Source organism: Schistocerca cancellata, chromosome 3, assembly GCF_023864275.1.
Source record: "Schistocerca cancellata isolate TAMUIC-IGC-003103 chromosome 3, iqSchCanc2.1, whole genome shotgun sequence".
In the NCBI taxonomy this organism is placed as follows: Eukaryota; Metazoa; Arthropoda; class Insecta; order Orthoptera; family Acrididae; genus Schistocerca; species Schistocerca cancellata.
Genome location: NC_064628.1, coordinates 251,123,143 through 251,137,817, shown reverse-complemented (window position 1 = coordinate 251,137,817; position 14,675 = coordinate 251,123,143). Strand labels below are relative to the sequence as shown.

General features: G+C 45.7%; 1 protein-coding gene across 1 annotated transcript in view; it reads right to left on the bottom strand.

Moving 5' to 3' along the window:
* LOC126176246 (uncharacterized) overlaps nucleotides 1-12,931 on the bottom strand; it is an 88,688-nt gene extending 75,757 nt beyond the window's left edge. The window contains exon 1 of the mRNA XM_049923392.1: nucleotides 12,881-12,931. The gene's annotated coding sequence lies outside the window, so the exon portion shown is untranslated. The remainder of the gene's footprint in view (nucleotides 1-12,880) is intronic.
* Between the last annotated feature and the right edge of the window lie 1,744 nt (nucleotides 12,932-14,675).

Here is a 14,675-nt window from a genome sequence, read left to right as displayed (position 1 = left end):
ACACACACACACACACACACACACATAAACACAGTGGAGAAAGACACGTATTTACAGTAATCTACATGTGTCATTGCATGACGATCTTGAGAAATAGTTAGGTGACACTGAAAGGTAGTTGAAAGTGAAGAGTTAGATGAACATGAAATGAAGTGGATAGCTGAAAGTATCAACCCTTAATTACTACCTATGTACGCTACTGGCCATTAAAATTGCTACACCAAGAAGAAATGCAGATGATAAACGGGTATTTATTGAACAAATATATTATACTAGAACTGACATGTGATTACATTTTCACGCAGTTTGGGTGCATAGATCCTGAGAAATCAGTACCCAGAACAACCACCTCTGGCCGTAATAACGGCCTTGATACACCTGGGCATTGAGTCCAACAGAGATTGGATGGCGTGTACAGGTACAGCTGCCTATGCAGATTCAACACGGTACCACAGTTCTTCAAGAGTAGTGACTGGCGTACGGTGACGAGCCAGTCACTCGGCCACCATTGACCAGATGTTTTCAATTGGTGAGAGATCTGGAGAATGTGGTGGCGCGGGCATCAGTCGAAAATTTTCTGTACCCAGAAGGGCCCGTACAGGACCTCCAACATGAGGTCGTGCATTATCCTGCTGAAATTTATGGTTTCGCAGTGATCGAATGAAGGGTAGAGCCACAGGTCGCAACACATCTGAAATGTAACGTCAACTGTTCAAAGTGCCGTCAATGCGAACAAGAGGTGACCGAGACGTGGAACCACTGGCGCCCCATACCATCACGCCGGGTGATACGTCAGTATGGCGATGACGAATACACGCTTCCAATGTGAGTTCACCGCGATGTAGCCAAACACGGATGCGACCATCACGATGCTGTAAACAGAACCTGTATTCATCCGAAAAAAATGACGTTTTGCCATTCGTGCACCCAGGTTCGTCGTTGAGTACAACATCGCAGACGCTCCTGTCTGTGATGCAGCGTCAAGGGTAACCGCAGCCATGGTCTCCGAGCTGATAGTCCATGCTGCTGCAAACGTCGTCTAACTGTTCGTGCAGATGATTGTTGTCTTGCAAACGTGCCCATGTGTTGACTCAGAGATCGAGACGTGGCTGCACGATCCGTTACAGTCATGCGGATAAGATACCTGTCATCTCGACTGCTAGTGATATGAGGCGGTTGGGATCCAACACGGACTTCCGTATTACCCTCCTGAACCCACCGATTCCATATTCTGCTAACATCCATTGGATCTTGACGAACGCGAGGAGCAATGTCACAATACGATAAACCGCATTCGCGATAGGCTACAATCCGACCTTTATCAAAGTCGGAAACGTGATGGTACGCATTTCTCCTCCTTACACGAGGCATCACAACAACGTTTCACGAAGCAACGCCGGTCAACTGCTGTTAGTGTATGATAAATCGGTTGGAAACTTTCCTCATGTCAGCACGTTGTAGGTGTCGCCACCGGCGCCAACCTTGTGTGAATGCTCTGAAAAGCTAATCATTTGCACATCACAGCATCTTCTTCCTGTCGGTTAAATTTCGCTTCTGTAGCACGTCACCTTCGTGGTGTCGCAATGTTAATGGCCAGTAGTGTATTTTAAGAAAAGACCATGCAGTATACAAGCTACGGTGGATGGACAAAAATAAGTAAACACCGCAAGGAAGGCGTGATTGAACATAAACACAGACTATCCAAGACTGCACGTTGTGTTGTTGTATCTGACCAGACACGGAAACTGTGCAATATCCTCAACACGATGCAGGTTTCAGTCGTGGTCAGAACAGCCTTCTGTATAGTCACAGTGCATTAGGTTAACCTAAGTGAAGTCGAACGTGGGCCAGTTGCTGGTGCTCATATGGTCGATGCTTCCGCAACCAAGGTAGCCGAAGTGTTCGGTGTCTCGAGAGGAAACGTATCGTTAATTTATAGGAGTTATATGAAAGGCAGAAACACATCAGCTGCTAAGTCGCAATGAGGACGAAAGTGTGTGTTGAGTGGTCGTGACAGACCGTCGTAGACGAGGACCGACGAAACTTTTGAGGACGGCAACTACAAAAGTCACTGCAGAACTGAATGTCACACTCGTGACACACTGTCAGCACTGAACCAACATGAAGGTAGCTTCATAAGCAAGGAATTGAGGGGCGATCTGGAATTTCAAAACCACTCGTCATGGATAGAAATGGCCGCAGCAGAAAAATGTTGTGCCGAAGTCATAAAACCTGGAGTACAGAACAATGGAAAAAAGTAGTTTGTTTGGATGAGTCTTGTTCATACTGTTTTCAACAGTTGGCAGAGTTTATGTTCCAAGAGTGAAATATGGCAGCGGTTTGGTGATGATTTGGGAAGCCACGTCATGCATTCAATGAGGTCCTTGATTATTCTACAAGATCGCAGTACTGCCAAGGATTATGTGACGATGTTTGCTCATCAGGTCTATACCGTATTTCTCTTCAATGGAGATGACACGTTCCAAGACGACAGTGACCCTGTTCACACAGCTCGCATCATCCAAGACTTGTTTTGTGAGCACGAGAATGAACTTGGGCATCTCCCTTGGCCATCACAGTCATCAGATCTCAATATTATTGAACCTTTGTGGTATACTTTGGAAAGACGAGTGCGTGCTCGCTATCAGCCTCTACCGTCACCTGAACTTGCCTAGATTTTTCAGGAATAAGGGTAAAATATTCACTGAAAAAAACACACAGGACCTGTATTTATCCTGTGGTGTCACCGCCAGACACCACACGTGCTAGGTGGTAGCCTTTAAATCTGCCGCGGTCCGTTAGTATACGTCGGAACCGCGTGTCGCCACTATCAGTGATTGCAGACCGAGCGCCGCCACACGGCAGGTCTAGAGTCTTCCTAGCACTCGCCCCAGTTGTACAGCCGACTTTGCTAGCGATGGTTCACTGACAAATTACGCTCTCATTTTCCGAGACGACAGTTAGCATAGCCTTCAACTACGTCATTTGCTACGACCTAGCAAGGCGCCATTACCAGTTACTATTGATGCTGTAAAACATGTACCGTCAAGAGCAATGTTCACCAATTATGGATTAAAGTGAAGTATTCCAGCAGCTACGTACGTTTTTTGCTAGTATAATTACCTTGTCCTGTTCCAGACCTCACGCCAGCCTGCGTGAGCTTAAATGTGTGCCTTTCGGCTTCCTCATAGTGGGTTGGCTGTCTTGCCAATCCACAACATATCCATTATGAGCCGACAGGATACCGGTTTTCCTAATTCGCCCTGGACATCGTAAATGTGTTTCTGATCTTTCCATATTTTTGTCCATCTTCTGTGCCTCTCTTTGACTTCTCCAATTTCCCAGCGTTTCTAAATTAGGCTATTATGGGTCCTTGAGTACAGGTGACATGGATACAGATGCAGTCATCTTTGATAATAAATTATAGTGGTAAACATAAATATAGAGGCAGTCATCTTGAATAATAAATTAAAGTCATAAGGCTAATTAATTGAGTAATAAATCATTTTGAAAATGAAGACCAACATGTGCCTTCAGACCAATCAGTGTCAAATTAAATGCTAAATGCAGGATAGCAGCCTATGTGGCCTAGAGTGAGGAGGAGAGGAGGAGGGGGATGGGGAAGTAGAGGCGAACGATCTGGAAAGTAACAGGTTGGGAGTGGTCATAAATCGCTGCGATGAAACCAGGTCTTCCCCATTACTGGGAATCGAATACGAAATGTGTTGTAACTGCGACCGGGACAGTCGCTGGGTTGAAATGATGGAAAGCATGGCAGGACCCACAGAGAGGCCCACGAACAATAACAGAACGGGAGAGGACGGATACGACGCACGAAGGACAGAACAAACAACAACAACAAGATCGAACAACGGTGTCACAAGAAAACCTAACAAACACGTCCACTTGTACACAGAAAAAGAAAGTAAGTAAGCTGTCTAATGTGAGGTGAAGTGTCCACAGATGTACACAAGATTAGACTGGCCAGCTGAGCTTTTTTTTACGTTAGATTTCATTCTCTTGCCCCATATAGGCAGGGGAGGGCTGTCAGCGGCACAATCCGCCGCTCTTCAGCCGAGTGATATGACAACTAAAACAAGAATAAAATGATACATACATAAGGCGATAGAAAAGGGGAGGAACATAAAACAGAAACGTGAGAAAATGGAGGTAAAAATACACTGACATGGAGACGTTCATGGGGGACAGTTAAAAAAGTCACCAGAAAGTTAAAAAACACAGTTCGCGATTCTTAAAACACAGAGAAGACACTGAATGAGCATGCACAGGTTAAAATTCGGTCACAGTATTAAAAATACTCTGGAACAACACACTTCAAACCCACTTTGAGCAAACACGATGAAGACTAAAACTGCCAGGTGGGACCCCTCGAGAGAAAGGTCAGAGAGGATGGAAAAGGAGGGGAGAGTAAGGGGCAGCAGGGGAAGCGGCGGGCTGGCTGAGAGAGAGGCAGGTGCATAAGTACTATATCAGGGGCTGCTGGAACCACGTGTTCCACTGTGGCGCCCTCACACTAAAAGCGGACCAGGAGGGGCGCGCCGCCACAGCTTACGGCGCGATGGTGCAAAGACCTCTAGGGGTCTTCGACGTCCATGACGTCTGTCGCAGATTCAAATTCCGCGGCGCGCGCTACCAGAAAATGGAAAATAATCCTGGAACTACATTCATTGTGGGTTATAGATGTAAATGGAGAGGCTGCTTTCAGAGGGGTACGGCAGTAATTAAGCGAAAGAAGACCGATGCCATGAGACTTCAGCACAGATTCGAAATGAATATGCACCATCTGGGTAACTTAGTGCTCACGAAATGACAAATTTGACTTTTTTCTGTGACTGCACTCAGCTGCTGGTGATGTAAGACTGTGTATTTTAATGGATCGAGTATTAGAGAGGAGATACTGACAGGTGTGAACATTACAGATCCATGAGGTTAATAAGTCGTGGTGGCAAAATATTCAGGTGAATTACTTCACAATGGTTCAAATGACTCTGAGCACTATGGGACTTAACTGCTGTGGTCATCAGTCCCCTAGAACGTAGAACTACTTAAACCTAACTAACCTAAGGACATCACACACATACATGGCCGAGGCAGGATTCGAACCTGCGACCGTAGTGGTCGCGCGGTTCCAGACTGTAGCGCCTAGAACCGCTCGGCCACTCCGACGGCTGAATTACTTACATAGGAAGGGAAGCACTGATAGAAACCGACGTGGGGAAGGACTAGATTTGCGAAGAAATGTAGCAATTCGAGAGGGAATACTGTTTCTAAGACTTATTTCACAAGGTAGACTGCACAAAGGCAATCGCACAATCCAGAATTTGAAGACTGAGAGAACGCTTTTGACAATGAAATTCTGAAAATAAAACGGTAAGATACAAAGATCTAGAAGGCAGAGACGGCACTGGAAGAGCAGTTGAGTGGAAAGGTTAGTCTCTTTAACAGAAGTTATAAGATGAAGAGCAGCAAAAGTTAAACTAGGCTGATGGAATGTAGTCGAATTGATTAGTGCGATGCTGATGAACTGCCTCGTTTTGCTATCTGGGTTGCAAAATAACTGACGATGGCAGAACTTGAGAGGATATAAAATGCATTCTGGCAACCGTAAGAGAAGCATTACTGAAAAAGCCAAATTCGTTAATAACGAATGTAAATTTAGAGACAATACTGAGGCAATTTAGGAATGCATTTCATAAGATATTCGTCTTGTGCCGGTTGGTTTCCTCCTCCGGCAATTTGCATTTCTAGCAGTTCCGGTTCTACCACAGTTCCCCCTGTATTTCATGGTAGTTGGAAGTGCCTAGAGGCGCGAGTGACGATGCGGTGGCGCTAGAGGCGTCACAGGTGACAGCGTGGAGTAGTGCAAGCAAGTTCTTGATTGCCGATGTTTACGGCCGCAGCGTTGCGTAGGGGCATCACAGCGACGAGGCAGAGCTGTGTTGGCCAGGGTCAAGATCTGCGAAAGTGCTGAAATACTTCAGTGGTGGTCCGTCATTTCGGTTATCAGTTGGACTCAGTCACGATACTGGAGAGAGTAATTCGTAGCCAGGATTTTTGGTTAGGCTCGGCTGATCGTTCCCGTTGTTTTCCTTCGACATTGCGGGCAGGGTTCGGTTAAGTGGTGAGTAGCGTCTTTGTAACGTTTATGTCTGCCTTAAGAAGACATAGCCGATAAAACACGCCAACGACAGGAAGCTCTGTGGTGTTGCCACGGTGGTTGACTACGAGAACTGGCTAAGACAGCTACCTTGGTTCATTAGCTTCTTGGTGGAGTTTTCTATCGTATTAAAGTGCCGGTAACGACTGCGAATTGTTAGCCTGATTCTTCAACTGTATGTGACGTGTTGATTTCCTTGTCTTGTTTTGTGGTGCGGACTTTATGGGTTGTTGCAAGGACTGGCTTCGATAACAGCTGTGCTTGATAACCTTCTTGTTGCTAAAGAGAACTACAAAAGCATGTCCACCGTAGTAAAGCGATGGAAACGACCGTTACGGAGTAGCTGCTACTATTCTAGAGGTGCTGCGCAAGATTCTCCTTGTCTTATTGTGGTATAAGGAGGCCGTTGTGGAATGTTGTAAGGATTGCCTCCGGCGACAACGTTGGTGGCAAAAGTTTCATTGGTTGCAACGGAATGTTAGGACAGTGGTCCGTCGTAGTAGGCTGACAGAAACGGTCGTTATTCAGCAGTGACACCATTCTTGGCTGTGGTGGTTCTGGATCGTCCGTGTTTGGTTGTTGCTATTGATGTAACTAAAAAGGGGGAGGTAGTGGTGGTCTGTAGCGTGGACATGTTGTGTTTTTAAAAAACTGAAAGTTGAGAAGTTCCCGTGTTTTGTTGTGCGGTAACTATGTCCTGGAAGTGCAGGGCGTTGTTTGGTCAGGGCTTTTATCGTATTGTTCCTTTGAATTGGCTCTTAAGTTTTTATTATAAAGTGTGTATGTTGCCATTTTGAGACAGTTGTATCACGGACTGTGTTCTTCGAAGCAGCGTGCTTCTCTTCTGTAGAGTATTAAAGTGATGCAGCACTGCAGTTAGTAAAGATTCAGTAAGAGCTTTTGACCGCAACTGATGAGCTGTGTATGCACGCACGGGCTTGTTTAACATCGTTTTGGGCAGCGCCTAAGGGTCCGTGCGGTTGGTTATAGCCTGACCAGTGTTCGGCCTCACTTGAATGCTTACGCCCTGTTAAGGTTAAGCAATCGCATTGCAGTTGGGGAGATTAAAAGCGTGTAGTACCTTTCGGTGTCGGTAACTTATTGTTTGAGTATAGTGATCATTGAGCTTGGCCAGTGTTAAATTTAGTGTAGTAAGTTTTAAAAGCCTTGTGGCAAAGCAATGTTAGCCTACTCTGTCTGCATGTAGTAATCATGCGCTTGGTCACTTCTAAGTTGTAAGAAACTTGTTGCTAAAGCTTGATTCTGTTTTGCCTGCCATTTATGTGTTTGGTGGTATAAATCTTACTCTAGTATTAAAGTTGCCTACCGCCCTTTCTTGTTCTGTGATATTTCTTTTTATTGTGGGGCTAAGTAGTTGAGCTTCGCCGGCCGCGGTGGCCGAGCAGCTCTAGGCGCTCAGTCCGGAACCGCGCGACTGCTACGGTCGCAGGTTCGAATCCTGCCTCGGGTATGGATGTGTGTGATGTCCTTAGGTTAGTTAGGTTTAAGTAGTTCTAAATTCTAGGGGACTGATGACCACAGATGTTAAGTCCGATAGTGCTCAGAGCCATTTGAACCATTTGATTTGAAGTTGAGCTTCGTTATGGGCCACGCACTTTAGTCTGCTGGCGTAAGCTGTCGCCAGCACATCAGTCGGCAAAGAGGTTGCAAGAAGATCGATAATAGGCGCTGAATCAAGTCCACCTGTCAGGGGAGAGGCCGAAGACAGACTCGCAAGAAACCCACAGCCAACGCTCTCTCGACCACCAGTATTAAGATCGCTGCCGCGGATCAGAGGGCCCAATCAGCCACAGACAGTCGCAGTCGCATTCAAAGTCTCAGTCTCAGGCAGCACGTAGTGACCAGAGTAGTGTGCATAGCGGGACGTGTACTGCACCAGCAGTGAGGCTAATGAGGACTATTACAGAAGAGCTTGTACCACAGCAATTTGTTTAAAAATACACTCCTGGAAATGGAAAAAAGAACACTTTGACACCGGTGTGTCAGACCCACCATACTTGCTCCGGACACTGCGAGAGGGCTGTACAAGCAATGATCACACGCACGGCACAGCGAACACACCAGGAACCGCGGTGTTGGCCGTCGAATGGCGCTAGCTGCGCAGCATTTGTGCACCGCCGCCGTCGGTGTCAGCCAGTTTGCCGTGGCATACGGAGATCCATCGCAGTCTTTAACATTCGTAGCATGCCGCGACAGCGTGGACGTGGACCGTATGTGCAGTTGACGGACTTTGAGCGAGGGCGTATAGTGGGCATGCGGGAGGCCGGGTGGACGTACGGCCGAATTGCTCAACACGTGGGGCGTGAGGTCTCCACAGTACATCGATGTTGTCGCCAGTGGTCGCCGGAAGGTGCACGTGCCCGTCGACCTGGGACCAGACCGCAGCGACGCACGGATGCACGCCAAGACCGTAGGATCCTACGCAGTGCCGTAGGGGACCGCACCGCCACTTCCCAGCAAATTAGGGACACTGTTGCTCCTGGGATATCGGCGAGGACCATTCGCAACCGTCTCCATGAAGCTGGGCTACGGTCCTGCACACCGTTAGGCCGTCTTCCGCTCACGCCCCAACATCGTGCAGCCCGCCTCCAGTGGTGTCGCGACAGGCGTGAATGGAGGGACGAATGGAGACGTGTCGTCTTCAGCGATGAGAGTCACTTCTGCCTTGGTGCCAATGATGGTCGTATGCGTGTTTGGCGCCGTGCAGGTGAGCGCCACAATCAGGACTGCATACGACCGAGGCACACAGGGCCAACACCCGGCATCATGGTGTGGGGAGCGATCTCCTACACTGGCCGTACACCACTGGTGATCGTCGAGGGGACGCTGAATAGTGCACGGTACATCCAAACCGTCATCGAACCCATCGTTCTACCATTCCTAGACCGGCAAGGGAACTTGCTGTTCCAACAGGACAATGCACGCCCGCATGTATCCCGTGCCACCCAACGTGCTCTAGAAGGTGTAAGTCAACTACCCTGGCCAGCAAGATCTCCGGATCTGTCCCCCATTGAGCATGTTTGGGACTGGATGAAGCGTCGTCTCACGCGGTCTGCACGTCCAGCACGAACGCTGGTCCAACTGAGGCGCCAGGTGGAAATGGCATGGCAAGCCGTTCCACAGGACTACATCCAGCATCTCTACGATCGTCTCCATGGGAGAATAGCAGCCTGCATTGCTGCGAAAGGTGGATATACACTGCACTAGTGCCGACATTGTGCATGCTCTGTTGCCTGTGTCTATGTGCCTGTGGTTCTGTCAGTGTGATCATGTGATGTATCTGACCCCAGGAATGTGTCAATAAAGTTTCCCCTTCCTGGGACAATGAATTCACGGTGTTCTTATTTCAATTTCCAGGAGTGTAAGTAGCTTCTTGTTCTTACGAATAAAGAACCCTGTTAATAAATGTGTGCAGTTTTGTTGTAGAAACAGGACACCGGCCCCCAAATAAAATCCTCTTCCACGCTTCCTATGGTAGAAGACTCCACAGTGTCGACGACGGCATAAAAGTTAGAGCTAAAAAGGGGCGATAGAAAAAGTTAAATGTTCGTTGGAAGCTTAAGATATTAAGTCCGCTGCTAAGTTTGTTCTAAGTTATTTCTAGGACGATTGTAGTTTCAGAGATCCTGCCGCAGTGTGTTCTACGTCTGGCCTGCGTTGAAGTCTCACTACCCGATCTTGCGGGAGGTGTCTTGGACGGTCGGCCAAGATCAATAGTCAATTAGGTGCGAGACAGCGTTCGCTTCCTGTCATCATACAGAGGGAGATGGGTGTTGAACATCAGGGAGAGTTTGATTTTCAGTTGTTGAAGCCCACTTAGAGAAATTAAGATTCAATTCCAGCCTCGACACTTACTAATACAGCCACCCAGTCCTATGATATCGGAACAGTCTGGAGTGTAGCCTTGTCCAAAAGTGAAGCATGACTGATATTGATGATAAACATTTGAAACAAGAAGAAAGTAGAAGATTTTGAAATTTGATGCTACAGAAGAATGCTGAAGATTAAGTGGGTAGATCGGTTAACTAGTGAAGTACTGAATCTAATTTAGGGAGAAAGAAAATTGTAGAAGAACAGCTTGACAAAAAGAACGGATTTCTTTATAGGGCACATGCTGATGTATAGAGGAATCGTTACCTTGGTACTATAAGAAAGAGTGGGGCTAAACATTGCAGAGGAAGCACAAGGCGCATGTACAACAGTCAGTTTCAAACGGATGTTACGTCACAGTTGTTGTACAGTTATGACGAGGCTTCGACAACATACGCCAGTGTGAAGAGTTGCATCAAAACAATATTCAGACTGCAGAACGCAACAAGAAGTACAATACTATCGGGAATATTGTTTCCTCACGGGAAAATAAGTGAGATGCGACGTCAAACAACGACAAAGTATGTACTAATTCGTCACATAACGTGTGGCAGTCACATTGCTAATATAATATTTGTCCAAGGTCTTCCTTTCTCCGATGTTTCAAAGCTAGGGAAGAGAAAAGCAAAGATAAAATGTATGTCTTGTACAGCCATGATGCGCGAAATATTTTGGATATAGCAGCTAAAACGGCACTACGGAGATTACTATAAGTGGCTCGTTCATTTCTTCATTAACTGCGAAGAGTTCCAGCGTGATAAATAATGGCCGCGAAACACCGCTGAAGGGGGAACTGGAACACTATGTGTTTTCGATGACAGAGAAATTGTAATAAAATGACGAAACAGCTTAAGCGTACGCTTCCCATCACACGTAGGCTTATTTCAAAACATGTCATTAAGAGAATAAGTTGCGTAATGGATTGTGGGATTCTAGGGAAGTAAAGTGGCCTAACTGAAATATTTCCCTTATTAATACTCATCTTGAATCATGAAGTACTTCAACTAGTTCAACTGCTACCAACGATTCGCTTAACATCGCTTGTAACAAACAAACTTAGCAGTAACGTAAAGTGTTAGTGCTTTACTTTATATTTAAGGATAAGAAGCAAACGTTTAGAACCAGGTAGGGTTTGGAGCAAAAAGGTTTTTTTGCCCAAAGTCCTTCAAATAAGTTTTTTTGCCTTTGTTGGTTGTAGGTAGAACATCTTGTGATTACTTTGTGTTTACGACTCACCTGCAGTAAATGTTCAGCAAAAGTGGAATTTGACTTGTGCAATCTCCAACTTCGTTAATGCTCAATCAGTCTAGCTGCTATAGTCTGTTTGACCAGTATGCAGCTCGTCACGTCAGTGTAATGCTTTTAGTAGCACCACTGGTTGTAAAAGGTCATTTGCAGCTAAGCACATCCACACTCTTAAACTTCATATAAACCGATCAACCAGACACCCACTCCCTTCCTGAATCTCAATGATAACATTCATATCCACAAACCTGTATCGCAACAAAATTGTCTTGATAGTTCCATTTTGATAATTGCCAAGAATATTTCGAGATATATACTGAAGGCTCCAAAACCACAGCTAATGAAAGAATGGGTTACAAATACCTAACCCCTAGTACAGTTTACGAGGTAATGATTTGTTTCGCAGTGGGACTTCTAGTTTTTGTAGAGAAACCAGAACTATACTTGCAACTTCACATTACTTGCGGAACGTAACAGTAAAAAACACTTTGATTTTAATGGATTGTAGGAGCTTGATCCCAGAAATGTTGATACTACCCCTTCTCAAGAAAACTAACGCACTGGTAACGGAGATTATAAAAGACACCAAGGAAAACGAAGATCTCAGGAAGATGAAGTTTATATGTATCAAGGGACGCGCTAACATTAAATGTAATCAATAATTCGATGACGTAGAGAAGACAGACGCTCAAAACTGCACACTCAAAAACATATTACTACAGACATTACACGTAAAGATTACACTATACAGAAGAGCAAGACGGCAAAGGCAAAACGAATCTTAATCATCGATGCGCAATAACAGGAAATAAAACAGACAAATATCGCCAAACATACCCTCGACGCTCTGGTTTCACACAATTAAAGCAAATAATACTCCGCGCGAGAGCTAATTATGGATTATTCCCCAGCCATGTTCACCGAATACACATTCGACATAATTCTTACTGTGAAAGAGTAGCAGTAAGAGATTTAAGTCACATTATTTTCGAATGTAAGCTGTATGCAAACCGGCAAAGTGATATCGTACAACAGTTAATCAGGTATCATGAACCATTACATTCTAATGTAGCAGCAATCATTCATCAGACAATGTATTTTACAGTTAGTACACAATTTTTAAATAAATAGAGCCTTACAATGTAAAATCCTAGAAAATTCCTGTAACACAGAGATTGCTGTGTGGCCTTCAGGCCAATAGCCAACATAAATTTTTAAAAAAGTTGCAATTTAGCATTATGTAAGGATTGTGAAAATCGACAGTTTGGTAGTTCTTCACTGTGCCCCTGCTGCACCTTTAACCATCGAAAATAGGGTATTAAGACAGGAGAAAAAAAAAAAAAACACAAATCGCTGCAGCCTTGAAATTCGATATATTCTGAAGTACATATATCGGGTCCATTTGCGTAAACGTAGTCACTTCTTGAGTGAAGTATGCAGTCCTTAGGTCTATAAAGTAATGTACATATACGTAAGAAATGAGCCACTGTCGTTTGCATTAGCGATATTATCCATCCCAACGGCGGAACACCTGCCGTTCCAGCAGCACTCCGCAGCGGTACCTACCTGCTGTAGTGCCGGCAGTCTCCGCTGGAGGATACGCTCGCAGTCGCAGGCGGACAGCTACTGGCTGAAGCGCGATCTCGCCTCAATATATCACCGAGAGGCGCGCACCGGCTAAGCCGCTCCGTGGACGTCGTGGTCAAGCATAGCACGCCGAAGCGGAAGGTGGACTTTATCTCGAGGAAAAATAGACAGTATTTCAAAAGTATTCATCCGATTTCGCAAGACTGAGGATTTCTTACAAGACGACCAGTTTGGCTTTGGGAAAAGTAGAGGCACCAGACGGGAAGTTCTGATGCTGCACTTGATAAAAGAAGCAAGATTTAAGAAAAATAAAGACATATTCACAGCATTTGTCGAGCTATAAAAGGCGGGCGACAAAGCAAAACGATGCAAAATGTCCGAAATTTTCAGAAAGACAGGTGTAAGCTTTGGAAAAAACCAAGAGGGAAAAGTAATACTGGAAAACCAAGAACGAAGTGCTTGGTTGAGAAAGGGTTTCGGGGACGGATGTAATCTTTCGTTCCTGCTGTTCAGACTATGCATCGACGGAGCAGTGATGCAAGTAAAACAAAGGTTCCGGAGTGGGATTAAAATTCGAGGTGAAGTGATGTCAGTGACGTGATTCGCTGATGACACTAATGTTCTCAGGGAAAGTGAGGAATAACTAAATTCTAATGAGCACGCACTATAGACTAATGGTTAATCGAAAAAAGACGGGAGTAAATGAGATTAGTGATCAACTTGACATCATAACTGAGGGTCACGAAGGAGTTGTGCTACTTTGCAAGCGAAATATCGCATGACGGACGAAGCAAGGAGGATGCAAAAATAGACTAACACAGGAGAAGAGTGCATTCATGACCAAAAGACGTCTACGAGTATCAGAAATCGGACTTATTTTGTGGAACAAATTTCTGAGAAAGCAGGTTTCCAGCACAGCATTATGTGGAAGTGAATCATAATGGGAAAACCAAAAAGACGAGCATATATACGTTTGACATGTGGTGCCACAGAAGGATGTTGAAAATTATGTAGATAAAACAGTAATTGAGTAAGTTTTACGCAGAATCGACGAGGAGAGAAATACACTACGTAATCAAAAATACCTGTGCACCTGTTAGTGGGCTATTATGAGGTGTGTCAAACTGTCGCCTCTACGAGGGCTAGAACTCCGGTGGGGAGACCCTCCATGAGGTGCCTGAATGTCTGTGGAAGATTCTTCCATAAGTGTCGAAACTTCTTCCTCAAGAGAAGGTTGGTTGGTTGATTTGGGAGAGGGGACGAAACAGCGTGGTCTTTCGGCCCATCGGATTAAGGAAGGAAGTCGGTCGTGTCCTATCAAAGGGCCCATCCCTGCATTTGCCTGCAGCGATTCAGGGAAATTACGGAAAACCTAAATCAGGATGACCGGACGCAGGTTTGAACCGTCATCCTCCCGAATGCGAGTCCAGGTTCTACATCTACATCTACATTTATACTCCGCAAGCCACCCAACGGTGTGTGGCGGAGGGCACTTTACGTGCCACTGTCATTACCTCCCTTTCCTGTTCCAGTCGCGTATGGTTCGCGGGAAGAACGACTGTCTGAAGGCCTCTGCGCGCGCTCTAATCTCTCTAATTTTACATTCGTGAGCTCCTCGGGAGGTATAAGTAGGGGGAAGCAATATATTCGATACCTCATCCAGAAACGCACGCTCTCGAAACCTGGCGAGCAAGCTACACCGCGATGCAGAGCGCCTCTCTTGCAGAATCTGCCACTTGAGTTTGTTAAACATCTCCGTAACGCTATCACGGTT